We start from the raw sequence: 14,168 nt of genomic DNA, 5'->3' as shown, positions 1-14,168 counted from the left end.
TGATTTGTTTGTTTGTTTGCAGATACTTTACATGTGTACGTGCCTGTGTGTGTTAGACTCGCAGAACCTGTTTTTGCTGCTTAATATTTTCTTCATCCCGCATCCACGCAAGATTAAAATGCAATAATTGGAGGAGAGATTTATCGACCGCGCTCAGTATTAGCGTATCGATCCGTTGTGATCCATTCATTGGAGGCTCTAATCTAGGGAGCTTTTGCACGCATCTGTAACTGCATGTTAATGGAACGCGCAGAACGCCCCGATCGGGAGCCGTTCCGCTCTTTATCGCCTCCATACATGCATCAGAAAATGATAATTTGGACTTGAAAGCTCACGCGGGAGAAACAGACAATAAAAAAAAAAAAAAAAAGAATGCCACTGCTGGTTTGCGGATCGACCAATAAACTGCACTGCTACCAGCACTTCCCGCAGCTCAATACTCCTCCCAGATTCACATCTCATCTCATGCAAAGTAAATGACTGTAAACACGGTCCTTAAACACTGTTGTGCTCCTGCTTTCACAATTCGTTTCATTCATGTTAATGTCTTTCATAATATCAAGCTATGAGCCATCATCCACATTAATTCTCTGCGAGGGTATATTTTGATTAGCTTTCAATTAGCGTCTTTGCACTGGATATTATTGCTGCTAAATCCCAAATGAATCACAAGGGAGCAGTGGAGACTGGTTTGGAATAAACTGGGATAAAATTAATAAAAGATGTATTTAAAACTTTTCCAGGTTATTTAATGAATGATTCTGGTCACATATTGTTTTGGTGGACCCATGCGGGGAGAAGGTGGGGGAGGGGGGGGTGCAAGGCCAAGCAAATGTATGCAGTCACACCAGAGTTCAACTCTCACCTCCTGACCCTTGTCTTGCCTCGGGACAACACTGACCCGGTCAGTAGCTCCAGATACGAAAGATGCTCCATTACTTTAGATGACCTCAGAGTCTGAGATTTTTTTTCTTTCATTCGACTTCTTTCAGCAAGTGACTCCCAGCTCTTTTGTTCTGATATATTGGTCTCTGTGTCCACGCAACAATATTTCATGGAGCTGAATAGCAGAAGGACCAGCCCATATGATAATTGTTCATATTATAATTCCGTACCAGACTAGATGATGCATTTTCTCCACCTAGTACTAACCTAATTTTTTTGCCCTATATTGCTTATTTTAATAGGCCAAAAAAAAAATTACATCTGGCTCACTTTATAAACTGGATAAAATAGTATTTTAACATGTTTGGTTTTCTAAATATAACTCACTGAACTAGTTTCAAAGACATAGTTAAAAAAATTTCAGGTTGGAACTCTAAATAGGATTCAGCGCTAATAAAATGTGTAAATATTTATTTAATAGACGCTCACTACTTGCCATTACCACGTAAATGATTTTTAAAAATAAAAGAGGAAGTAAGTGTTTATTTGAATGGCACATTTTACATATAAGGTTACCTCAAAGTGTTTTTTTTTAGGATTACAAAATTCACAAAAATCAAGTCATTCATAAAAAAAGCATTGTTGTTAAAATAAATTATTACAACATCTAGTTTCGAAAAGACACTAACATAAAATATATACATTGTCTGATTTAACCACTTAAAATTAAAATGAAACTACATGAATTTTTAAAGTTAAGACATAACTATTTTTCAACTTTCAAAATAGTCACAAGACCGAGATTTAAAAATGTAAGTTTTTCTTTTTTTTTTTCAAAATGTTCTAACTTTGCATCCACACAGGACTCAAGCAGCGTTGCACCTAATTTATTGTAGATTTGCATCTAGGCAAAACAAAAACCATTATGACTCTCTTTATCTAAACAAAATAGGCTAAATTGGATTGTTTAACAAAACCTGCAATGATGTTCTCTGTCCTTAAAGTCACCTGGAACATGCCGAAGATGAAGCTAATGATCATAATGTTAGTGATACCATGATAATAATATTATGGTAATGTTTATAATTCTAAAAAAAATAAAAACATGGCCTCTTATGTCCACTCTTGCTGCTGAGAAGTGTGGCTGGTCAACCTTTTTCACGGAATCTTTCATCCTCTTCTCCAGACATGTTTTCTTTGCCCCAGAGCCTCAGGGTTCCAATAGTGCACAGAAAGCTGTTTGCAGCAGGTGTGTGGTGAGACTTCTTCTCAAATTCAGCCTTACTTCATCACCGTTTTAACAGATTCACTTAGAAATAGGAACCAAATATATGTGCATCATAAGGCTGGGCTGAAGGCGGCTGGAGAAAAAGAGTTGATTCCTTCTGGGTGAACCATCGCTCTAATTTCATTCTGCGGCAGCTTCAGCATTTGCGTCTTAACTGATGAAAGAAGAGCTGCGTTGTTTGCTCAGACCTGACATTTCGCTCGAATGCTCTTGAGTGCAACCCTGATGAATTTCTGCTCCCTCCGTAATTCCTCCCTAAAGATGTACGATTGGTTCAAGAGACTGACAACTCTGCTGTGCTGTAAGACACACACACACACACACACGCACACACACACACACACACACGCGCGCACACACACACACACACACACGCACACACACACACACGCACACGCACCCACACACGCACACTTAGCACAAAAAGATGAGAGTAGAAGAAAAAATGAATAACTCAGATTTAAAAGTGTTGCTGCTACAGGTAGAAACATTGCTGGCATTAAATAACTTACATTTTTTCCCAACTTTATTTTCATCTTTCCCTCCTCGTGCTGAAATCCACATAAGAGATCTATTCATCCAAATGATTTTTACTAATCAACAAGCCCATAAATAATTAAATGATTACCATTACTTATATAAATATAAAAAAATAAAGCTTCTGCATGCATCTTGTTGTTATAGAACATGAAGCACACAAGCGAGGCATCAAAGTAAATCCAGTAATGCATTGGTGCATGATGAATGGGTCTATTGACAATCCTCCATCCCTTTCTGTATCCTGTTGCAAGTTAGCTGATGTGGGCAGCTGGTATAATTCTCCAGAGGAGCGCAGACTGGCATGAGCAATGAGCAAACATATCTGCCTTTACAGAATATCTCGCATTACGTTTTAAATGAACACATAGAAGTTTCCGAGCTCATTGTAATTAATGCGAAGTTGACCCAAAATTAACTTAATGCATAATATGCATGTAATATCCTCGGCAGAGCTCAGGGGAGCGAAATCAATTGATCATTCGAAGTCATTTCTAACTTAATGTGAAACACTTACAGATAGCTCTGTTGTTGTTACACACATAGATCATTTGAATGCTCTCCATGTTTTTTTTTTTGTTTTGTTTTTTTGGTTCAGTTTTTTTCTGCTTGTCTGATTTTACTGTTTTTTCTTCATTTGCAAGAACTTTCACGCACTATTAGTCTTTCTGATCGGTCTCGTTCACATATTTGACTACCAAACAATTTGTGCATCAAGAAAGTTGAAATGCGGTGCACCTGTCTGCGTGAGTGTGTGCAAATACCCACTTGGGTGCCCTGTGTGTACAATTACACAAATATGTGTTTTGTTTCCGAGGTGCTACTAATAAAGCGCTCAAAAGGATACAAAGCACCTATTTGAATGATTGTTTACGCACACACAAATATGTGCGTGCTGCTCGCGCACACACAAAGCCATACATAACACAGTGTAGCAGACCCCCCTCTCCTCTCCTCTCCTCTCAGCGGCATGCGCACCAGTCCAGTCCTTGCCTCCTCTCTTGCCTCCACTCCAGGGAGCAGATGTTTGGGGACAGCTTACAGCCTCAGCGAATTTCTGTGTACTCAGCAAACAGCAGCACTCAGCACTTCTGGCTGCAGAGGGAAATTTGCTCTTGGGGGTGTGGAGGTGGGATTGTGAGGCAGGGTGGGGCCTCGGAGTCAGTGAAAGGTGCCACGAGGAAGGGAGGAGGGAAGAGAGTAGAGGAGAGGGCACACAGAGGTGAAACCGTGTCAAGGTTGTGATGGAGATGATCTCCATTTTAACCGGCATCAGTTTCTGTGGGGCTTGAGTGGCGCGGCAGAGCGTCATATGCAAGAAGCACGACTTTAGGAAGCTCAACCTCTCTTAGGTATCCTTGTCTTTGTGACCTCTGTTTACTGACTTGTTTAGACTGACCTTTGAAATGTTGCAGACAAGCATAATTTAGAGAGAAAAGGGAGAGAAAAAAAACAAACAAAACACAATAAGCCCTTTTCAAGATTGCTGATTCTGCACTTGAGAGATAAGCTACAAGACAAAGCCTTGCAATGCTAATGATGGCAATGGAATTTATGCAGTGGTGTTATTTTATCTGTAAATTTTATTTTATCTGTAAAATAACACCAGAGACCATGCATTTGCACTTTGACAAGAGACATTTTCTGAGCTTAATAACAACCATGTTACTTCACAAAATCACGTTAACGGAAGATGTCGTCTGTATGTGCATACCAAATCAGCTGTTTGTGAGTCTGCCAGGATCATTTCTAAGCAATTACTAAATTCAGAAAAGCATATCATACTATCTTTGATGCCGCTGGACGAACCCTGACAATGAACTCAAAGGTTTACTCCACCCTTGAAGGACTGTTGAGTCGCACCTGATGAGACAGACTTGTTTAGCTGGGAATCTACCAATGACATATCTTCAGCAATGACACGTGGGAATTTTCTGGCTGAGCAGTATGTCAAGTCCAAACTTGTTGTTAGCAGATATCAACTGTTTACATTTTCACAAGATACCATAAGCTTTCATTTATTTTATTTTATTTTATTTTTTATTTTTGCAAGTGAAACATTTAGCTTTCCCTGTGCTAATGTTGCTGATGCCCTGATGCTGACAAATAAAATTTGAATTTTTCCCAAGATGCTATTATTTGTCAATGATAGCATTTTACTCTTCTTTTCTAGGTCTGTTTGGAAATGGTCCTAATAAAGGCTACAACTAGAACACTTGCTTTCCTGTGACATCACTCTTACAACCGAGCTTCAACTTCTTAAACAAAATTGAACACACCCAATAGGCACTTAGCTGGAAGTGGGTCCACCAAGTGAAAGTAAGGCAGTTTGTTGCATCCAACAGCCTAGGTTAATGTAACTTTAGAGTAGTAACAAGGGCATTACTTATCTAACAAATCAGAGTAAAACGTAAAGGTATTTTGTCAAGGTGTTCATGTTGAATTTCCACTTGTACTTCACAGATACAGACATTTCCAGTTTAAGTTGTCCAAAACTGTTAAAATCTGCTGAAACAAGAGAACTGTCCATCAAGCTTCCACCACTCAGAGGACTTGCTTACTTTTCTACAAACTCACTATGGTGTGAAATCTTTCTCCCAAAGACAGGGGAACTATTGCTGATTATGTCACAGAAATCCATTTGAAAAAAAAAAACAAAAAAAAAACAAAACCATTCCTTTAGATGGTAGTCTTGTGGGACCTTGTTAGTGGTGGCCTTTTTAATTTCCATTGTGCAAAAGAAAAAAAAAAAAGAACATATCAATCAACCATACAAAAAGATAATTTTCCCCTTCTTGCCACGATTTTTCTGGCACATTATCCCAGCAAGAAGCCACTTACAGTCCAACATACTGTCTTATTTCCAACATGTGTCCAAGAAGCCATGTTTTGACCCCTCGTCAGTGTGTTATGATCCCTAAACAAACCACCATAGATGAACCCTGCAATGCTTATTTGTCTGAAAGAAGGCAACCCCCTTCTCCTCTGCCCCTAGGGTGAGGTTGCCATAGTGACAGATTCACGAACATATGGAGAGAGAGAGGAGAAGGGGGGTGGCGGGGAGCCGTGTTTAAAGGGGCGGGGCAGCAGGGTTGAGATGGAGGGACTGTAGATGAGAAAGGTACCCGGATGAGACGTTGGCCCTGCGGTCGTTAAGATGTGTCTTTTTGTTTCATCTTTCACTCAGCCATCCGTGCCGGTATATGCTCTGAGAGGTGACAGTTCATGAACTTTTGTCAATCACGCCTCCGTCTTGGCTCCATTTCAAAGGAAGGAAAATTGATGTATTTTGCTTTATGCGAATCCAGAAAGAGGTATCCACATTTTGTGCCCTGTTTCTGTTTTGTCGCTTACGCCGATGAAGGGTCCGCATCAAGAGGACAAACGTACAGATGCTTCTGCTCCGCGCTAAGCAGGTTCACTTGATAGAAAATGAGACAGAAGGAACTTGTGAAGCAAAAAAGAAAAAGAAAAAAATCACTGGCACCTATGTTGTAAAAATACGCTTTGTAATCATCTGCTTTTATATAAAAGAAAATGTTCAGGTGCTCCACGACTCCACGACTCCTCACATCTCCTCACATCTCCTATTTTGCTTTCCATCTCTGCCCCTCCCTGCGTCTCTCTGCTCAAATCCTCTGTGCATCTTCCCTCTACCAATTTTCTCCTCCTCTTCCCTCGCAGTATCATTCGTCTTCTCGGCCTCTTTGCCTGCTCTCCAACTGATATGAGTGGGTGACCCCTGGGCCCTCAGGGGTCAAGTGATACAAGGTCATTGGCGGGTCATCTGTGCTGACTGGCTGACCTCTAAAAGGACTTCTGGAAGTAGCCAATCAGGCTGCTGCTCTGCCCCTCCTAAGGCGGGTCCCTCTCCCCGGCTCATCAGCAGCTTGTGTCACATGACCAGGGTGAGGTGTCAGCGGGAGGATGATTAATGATGCTTTTAGTACCTGTTTAGAATGAAGCTGTCCACACCACGCTGTAATTACCCGCTCCCAGGCGGCAGCTGCCCAACGTAATTGCTTTTTGTTTGTTGACCTGGTTTATTGAGGAAGGAGATGGCTTTGGTCGGCTAAGACGGAGCTATGTACAGTACATAGAGGTGAGAATATATGTATGTCAAGAATTTTGGTGACAGAGCTCGGCTGAGATTTATGGTGGCTATGCAAGATATGCTGCATACCTGAGCTGTGCGTGCACACAGCAGTGATTCCAGTGGCACGAGACAACAAGTTACTTCAGGGTTAACAGCGTCTTGCAAAAGTGTTCACACCCGTATCATTTTCTTATTGACTCATACCCATCACAGACTCCAATGTATGTTAGTAGGTTTACATATCAGAATAAAAAGATGCATTACTGGGAAGTTTTATTCATGTGACAAGATGAAAACCGTCACCAAAAGAAATCCAGAAGAAATCCCCTTCACAGTTTGCTATATGCCATGTAGGGGATGCAGCAGACCTGTAGAAGAAGTTGCTTTTGCAATATGAGACCATTAGGAAACTTTTTGGTCTGCATTTAAACACCATGTAGGTCTCCTACACAGTCACTCCACTGTGGACCATGTTGGTGGCAGCATTATGCTGTGGCAATAACGATGCAGAGCAGGGACAGAGGTCAAAGGTTATGGGGACATGGCTTGAGTTAAACACAAAGATTGGAATGAAATCTTTTTGAAGTTAAAGAAGACTGTTGGCAGATTTTAGAGGTTTTAATTTTCCAGGTAAAACAATGGCTAAAACAAAAACAAATGTTCAAACCTACTCACCAATATTTGGGCAAAACATTATTTCTAACATGCATCTCTGTGTATCTCCTGTCATTAGGTATAGTAACTTTGTGTATGCGTGTGTGTACGTGTGTGGACTAATTAGTCCAATTTTTTGGGGGTCCAACCAAGAAATGGTTTTGCAAAACATTTACACAAAGCAACAGTTGTACTGTTTTAAGATGTGACATTGTCTAATGTGCTGCCTTGATTAAATAAACTTAAAAGTAAAAGTAATGTTCAAAAAAACTTCCATTTCTTTGAAGTGATTTTTTCCCCCTGTTTTTGTCCAGTTTAAGCAAAACTATTTGTCATATTAAATTCAAAGACACACTCTTCTTAATAATGGTTGCACAACTTCATTCCTTGCATTTCACTGTTATGCACTACTTTTGTTCACAGAAATTTGTAAAGTAAGCAAACACATAGGTCTGTAAATAGCTTCGAGCTTTTCTATACTGCAAGAACAAATTCAAAGTCTAATTGTGGTACGCAGCCACAAAAGGCCAAACGCCTTTTGTAACTCTTCTGCAGTAGGACAAAGACAACCACAGATCCCAGCAGCCAGGCTGCTGGATAATACTAAAATACACAAGTGTTCAGCATGCACATTCAAAGCATGATCCGTCATGCATAATTTATTTGTGTCAACATCAGGAAAGCACGGGCTCTTAGTCACTATGAAAATTCAAAACAAAGCTCAGAAGGCCGGTGTCGTGCTGCACCTAGCGATCCCCTTGCCTCCCTCCCTTCTTTGGCCACACGCCTAAAGCAAATATGAAAATTTCAGTACCTGTGGCACCGCGCCACGAGGACAGTGACAATGAAACTCAGATAAACAGCCCCCCTCGCTGACCCACGGAGAGCATAAATTTGCCGTCCATAAATTCTTGAGTGCTTCAGGTCTGTTTGACGCATTTGCCATGCCTCGCCACCAAGACTGAGAGGCGCAAGTGTCGGATATCAGTGGTTCTGTATGAGCAGCTTTCATCCTGCTACTGGTTCTCACATAACTCAGTCCCACTGCCTTTATCACCCCCTCATAAATAACTAGGCTATCGCCTGATAATGTCCTCTTAATGCTTAGTCAATAAAGACCACAGCAAGAGGGGCCCTTTTTTTTACCCTCTCTCGTGTACATAAATATAAACATAACGGTAGATTGATGTGATGGGCAGGCTCTTTCCAAACTGGGACAAAAAGAGGCAGCATGTGGGCCCAGGAGCTGAAGGTGGGCTGTGGGGCTGCAGGTGTTTAGGCAAGATAGTGGGCTGTAATGATGGGGCTGTGGGAGAAAGTCTGAGTGGCTAGCCTTGACTGATCACCTGTGAAAGACACATGCACACATATACACACAAGTCATAGACACATGCACATATGGGCACAGTCATTCACACACCAACACGCACACTAATGTCATCATTAGTTAACCCATTGGTCTCAATGCCTGGTGCACAAAAGCTCATCCTCCCTATTTGAAGGGCACGAGAGCCACGTGATAAAGAGAGAGTGATCTCCTTTTTCTATCTCGTTAGAATCTGCTCTTTCGCTTTGGACACATACCCAAAAGCCAGCCAAGACCGGCTCGCACACAATCCCGTCCAGCTTTGTGAGTTTCATTGTCTGTTGCACATTGCAGGGGAACTTATCGACCATCCTTTCTAGTCATCAGCCCAACCAATTTCCTGTGCAGCAGCCGGGGCAGCTGTAGTCAGTGTGACGGTTAGAGAGGAATCAGACTGAGCCTGAGGAGACAGGAGAGACTGGCAGGATGTTCCTGGGCTGAGCGACATGGCTGATTGTGATCCATGAGTTCGCCAAGGCAGCAGCACCTGGGCTTTGAAAACAGCTGGGAGAGATGAGCTGCAACTCTGAATGGATTTAAACTAAGAGGGATGGCATCATCCGCTCGTGTTGGCATTCTCGGTGGGAGGTGTTTGCCGTTTGGTTGTTATTTCTTGAAACAAACATTTATGAAGAAGAACTGAATCTCAAGAATGAAAAATAAAACGTAGGTATCACTTAGTTTGTCTTATTTTATTCATGTTGCGAAAAATATGAATGGTATTCCTCTTTGGAACATTATTTTGCCACTTCTTTTGTCTGAGTGAAGAACCCATGCTAACAAGAAAACAAGTAAAACAGGGACACAACTCAAACATAAATATCTACAGTGTATTTTTCACATTTTGCCACTGTGGAAAATTTGTAGACGATAGACGAACATAATGTAATGTATAATCAGAGGTGGTACTGGAATGTTGTTCTGGGGAAAGTCTTCTTTTAAATAACATATTACCTTTTACAACATAAAATTACAAGCAGACCTTTTTTCAAGATTAAACCTATAGCAGGTAAAATATATAAGCTAAAACTGAAGAAGGTATTTCAAGTTACAAAATATAATGTTTACCTCAATATGCTACCGAATGCCAAGCAGATGGAAAATTATGTTGTTGTTTTTTTTTTAATTTTGCAAAAAATCTAGCTCATTCTTAATTCAGAAAATTACATGAGGCAAGTAGAGCAGGCAGAAATTGCACTCAAGGAAGAGCACCAGTACTTCATGATAACATGACTTAAGTAGAAATTAAATGTACAATGCAATAAAAATAGTCAGAAATCTAAAAATCTGCTCAAATAAATTTAAAAGAGTAAATGTTACTACTTACTACCAACCTCTGCTTCTTAAATCTTTTGTTCAGCAATGCCTAGATGTGTGAAATGGACTACTATTAACTATCAACAAACTCAACAAAATATTCCACCTGTGCTGTGGGTCATTCTCAGCCCCTCCAGAGTCACTGGACAAGTCTCATGTCTGTCTTTATACTTAATCAGTCAGTTTACATTGGTCCTGGTAGGTCTGCACTCGTCCCGTAATCTAGCCGATAGCCTGGCCATTGCCTTCCTGCGCAATTTAGCTCGATTCAAATCTTGCATCACAGCTCAGTCTGGTAGAATTTTACCAAACAGAAGGAGAAATTGTGAATGAATACCTCAATTTCTTCATTTTTTTTTTTTTAGAATTGTAGTCTGTCTGTAGTGTAGCAATGGCAGTGGTAGAAGTGAATAAAGCCATTCCATCCATGTTGGCCACACTTCCAAATATTGAATTAACCAACCTCAAAAATGATTAACAGCCATCCTCTCTTTGCAATGAAGTATAATTGTTTACAGCACAGGCAATTATTGGTAAGCTTCATAGCATTGGACTGGCAAATTAGATACATCACAGGCAAACGCTAGCGATTGGGTAGAATTTAAAACCAATAGAACCCATGCCTCCAAGAAAAAATTGTTTCTCAATAGCCAAGAGCCCAGATCCTCTTTATGAAGTGAAGCGTAGTACAAGGAGCTGGGTTTTACCAGGATACCTAGCAGAGTAAAAAAGTAAAATGCCTGTCACACTTTTCAAATTTGACTGTCCAAAATCTCCTAAATTAATTACATTATCTTCAGTTTCATAAATGTGACAACATTGTGTTGGTCTATCACAATAAGTTCTAATAGAGTAACTTGATGTTTGTAACTGTAACGTCAAAGACCCTTCCAGGCTTCTGTAAGGAAATGTAAAATAAACAAAATTTGAAGGAGTGTCACCATGGTAAAGGAGAATTATTTGTGTGTAAATAAACACCAGTAAGTTTAAGAGTAGAAGCCACATCAGCTGGCATGAAAGAGGGCCAATGGTCCAAAACCCTTAAATGTCATCCAATATTATCCAATGTATTAAAAACAAGAATAAATTAGACCTATTCACAAATCCTTTCAATCAAATTTATTTCCGTGAAAATGCCATGGTGAAAAAGTCTCTCTGCTTCCATATATTTTCATTTCAAGCCCATTTGTTGATTTAAAACCGTGCGGTGAAGTTTTAAAGTTTGGATTAAACCTATGATTGAAATGTCTTGGAATAGAATATAATCACTCTTCTCACAAATCAAATCATTACACTGTAAACTCCCTCATGACTCCACAGTTCAATTAATTGAAGTAGAATAACATCAAATTAAATTAAATTCTGGGTAATTGTTTTAGGTTTATACAAAATAACCAATTGATACACTCAAAGATTTTTAATGAGCTCATCCATTTTTTAAAAAAGCCGAGGCACTAAAGCATGTCAATTTCTTTTCAACATCTTGGTCAAAATCACACTGCAATCAAAAATCTTGTTTCAAAAAAGGGCAAAAGCAAAAGCACAGCAACACTGCCATCGAGCAAATTACAACACCTGAAAAATTGCATGAATTCAAAATTTATGCACCCATTACATGGCCAACCACCGAGCCTTGCAGCTCCTAGAAGGACAGTTTTCCAGCTACAGAGACGCTGTTTGCTGTTGGTGTAGCTTTTCTTTTAATATGCTGGGGAGTTCTCGACATGCGGTGCAACAGCTATTTTTCAACAGAATGCAAAGTGATGGGATTATTACAGATGAGTTTGTCTGACTCTGGGTAAGTAATACAATAAAGTTATTTGATAAAAATGTTGGCTGTACTTAAATGTATTAAACCCAGCGTGTCTACAGAAGCATCCTTGTCATCTAGTGCTCACAGTGGACGTCATTTATCAGTATTTGCTAACAAAATATTAAATGTGATACGCAGCGTTTGGAAGCATTGTCTGTGGATTCCTGACAAATTGGAAAGTTACTTAATTTAAAGTTCCCTCCAAAGACATGCTCAGATTTTCTAACCCAGATGAAAGATTTGATGCTAAACGTCAAGATGTAAATAATTCATATTTATCTCAGGTTTGTAATTTTTTATTTATTTATTTTTTAATTCCTACGTGGTAAATTAAATGTTTTATGTGACATCAATAAAATCTAGCAAATAATTGTGAAGTGGACAGAAACTGATACGTTACTTGGAAACTTTGAAATATCTTACACCCCTAAAGAAAAACCGGTGTATTTTGTTGCTCTTAGAAATAATTGAAATAGCAAAAAGAATACCGCTGCTACTCTCTACATAAACAGGATTTCACAATAGAAGCACGTTGTCTGTATGGGTCATATTTTGTCATTTTGGCTGGTAATCAGGGCCGTGCAGAGACCACTAAAGGGGCAGGTGCTCAAAAAAAAAAAAAAGGGCACATCTAATCGCATTCTAGGACAGAATATTAACAAAGCCACTCAGCTTTCAGAGTTTAATAAACAATGATAAATAACAAAATTGTGAGATATACAATCAAAGCTAAGGAAAATCTCTATATAAAGCAAACAACTATGCATATGTAAGATATGTTATTAGTAATTTCTTTCTCCAGGTCTATTTTGTTGTAGGAAAGTATTGCCATATTCAAACCCGCAATTTAGCAGGACATGTAAATCAGAGCTAGACCACCAGACATATTTTGTCTTTACAAAACTACACTATTTAAAATATAAACAAGGGCACAATGCAACCTTTTAGTGGACTGTGATCTATAAAAAACAGATGCCTGTTTGCTGTAGTGGAGATGAAGATGGTCCATTCAGGAAAGCAGAGCTGCATCATACTTTAACTTGGAAATGCAGAAAAACGAAAAAAAACAAAAGCAAAAGTTGAATTGTTAATGCATGTCAGCATGAGAAAAGCCTACTGAGTTTTGATTATAAAACTTTTGTTCTCACATGACGTCGTGGGCAGGGCCCAAAATCGCAACAAAAATATTTCTGATGTGTGCAAATAAAAGTCTATGTTTGGCAAATAACTTTGCCAAACACGTAAGTTCACGAGACAAAAATGAGTTATTTAATTTAGAAAAAAGTTATTTAAACAAAACATTTTGTTTTTAAAAAAGAAATCATTACAATTCCAAAAGTTTTGATTACAATTTTATTTTACTTAACTGAGGTAAAAAAAAAAATTTCCATTGAATAATTGGGGAAAAAAAATATCATACTCTGCGAACCAGACCCTAAACTTACTTAAAGTCTGGATTGAGTTTTTTCCCCTAATGACATTTTTATTACCGTATTTTCCGCACTATAAGGCGCACCTAAAAACCTTCAATTTCCTCAAAAGCCGACAGTGCGCCTTATAACCCGGTGCGCCTTATATATGGACCAATATTGAGCCACAACAAGTCTAGCAACTACGGTAAGCAGCCACCGACTTAATTTTCCCCTGTAGAAGAAGAAGTGCGCGGTGCATGCTGGGATAGTTGTCAGAACGCTGGTTTTTTTAGTAAAGTTTGATAATACATTTAAAGACAGGGAAGGAGGGGCGGGGGAAGAGAGACAGAGACTGCGGCGGCAGCGTGTCGGTTGGTCTATTATGTTGTACAAAACAAAAAACAAATAATTTTAGTACATGTTATTATGTGTCAGAAGAGGGCTTAGAAAATAATAATACCAAAACAAAACAAAAAAAATTGACCAAAAGGGCACTAGGGGGCAAGGAGCAAAAGGGGCAGGTGCTCAAGCACCCCCCCACCCCCTCCCTGGTAATGGGCATCCCAGTTTTTTTAACAGCCCACTTGCAGTGTGGATGTCATTTACCAATCAGGAAGAGCAGTGAATACTGAAAGCCCCTCTTACAAACATATGCACTGTTGATTAAAAACACAGAGAACGGCAAAATTTTACATATACTTCTAAATACTGGCAAAATATAACAATTCAAACAAAATGTATAGTTAAAGGTATATTAAAAATGCACTTTGTAAATTATTCTTCTACTAACAGTTGCTGTA

The sequence above is a fragment of the Poecilia reticulata genome, linkage group LG7, assembly GCF_000633615.1.
Source record: "Poecilia reticulata strain Guanapo linkage group LG7, Guppy_female_1.0+MT, whole genome shotgun sequence".
Classification (NCBI taxonomy): Eukaryota; Metazoa; Chordata; class Actinopteri; order Cyprinodontiformes; family Poeciliidae; genus Poecilia; species Poecilia reticulata.
This window is presented reverse-complemented; position numbering follows the sequence as displayed.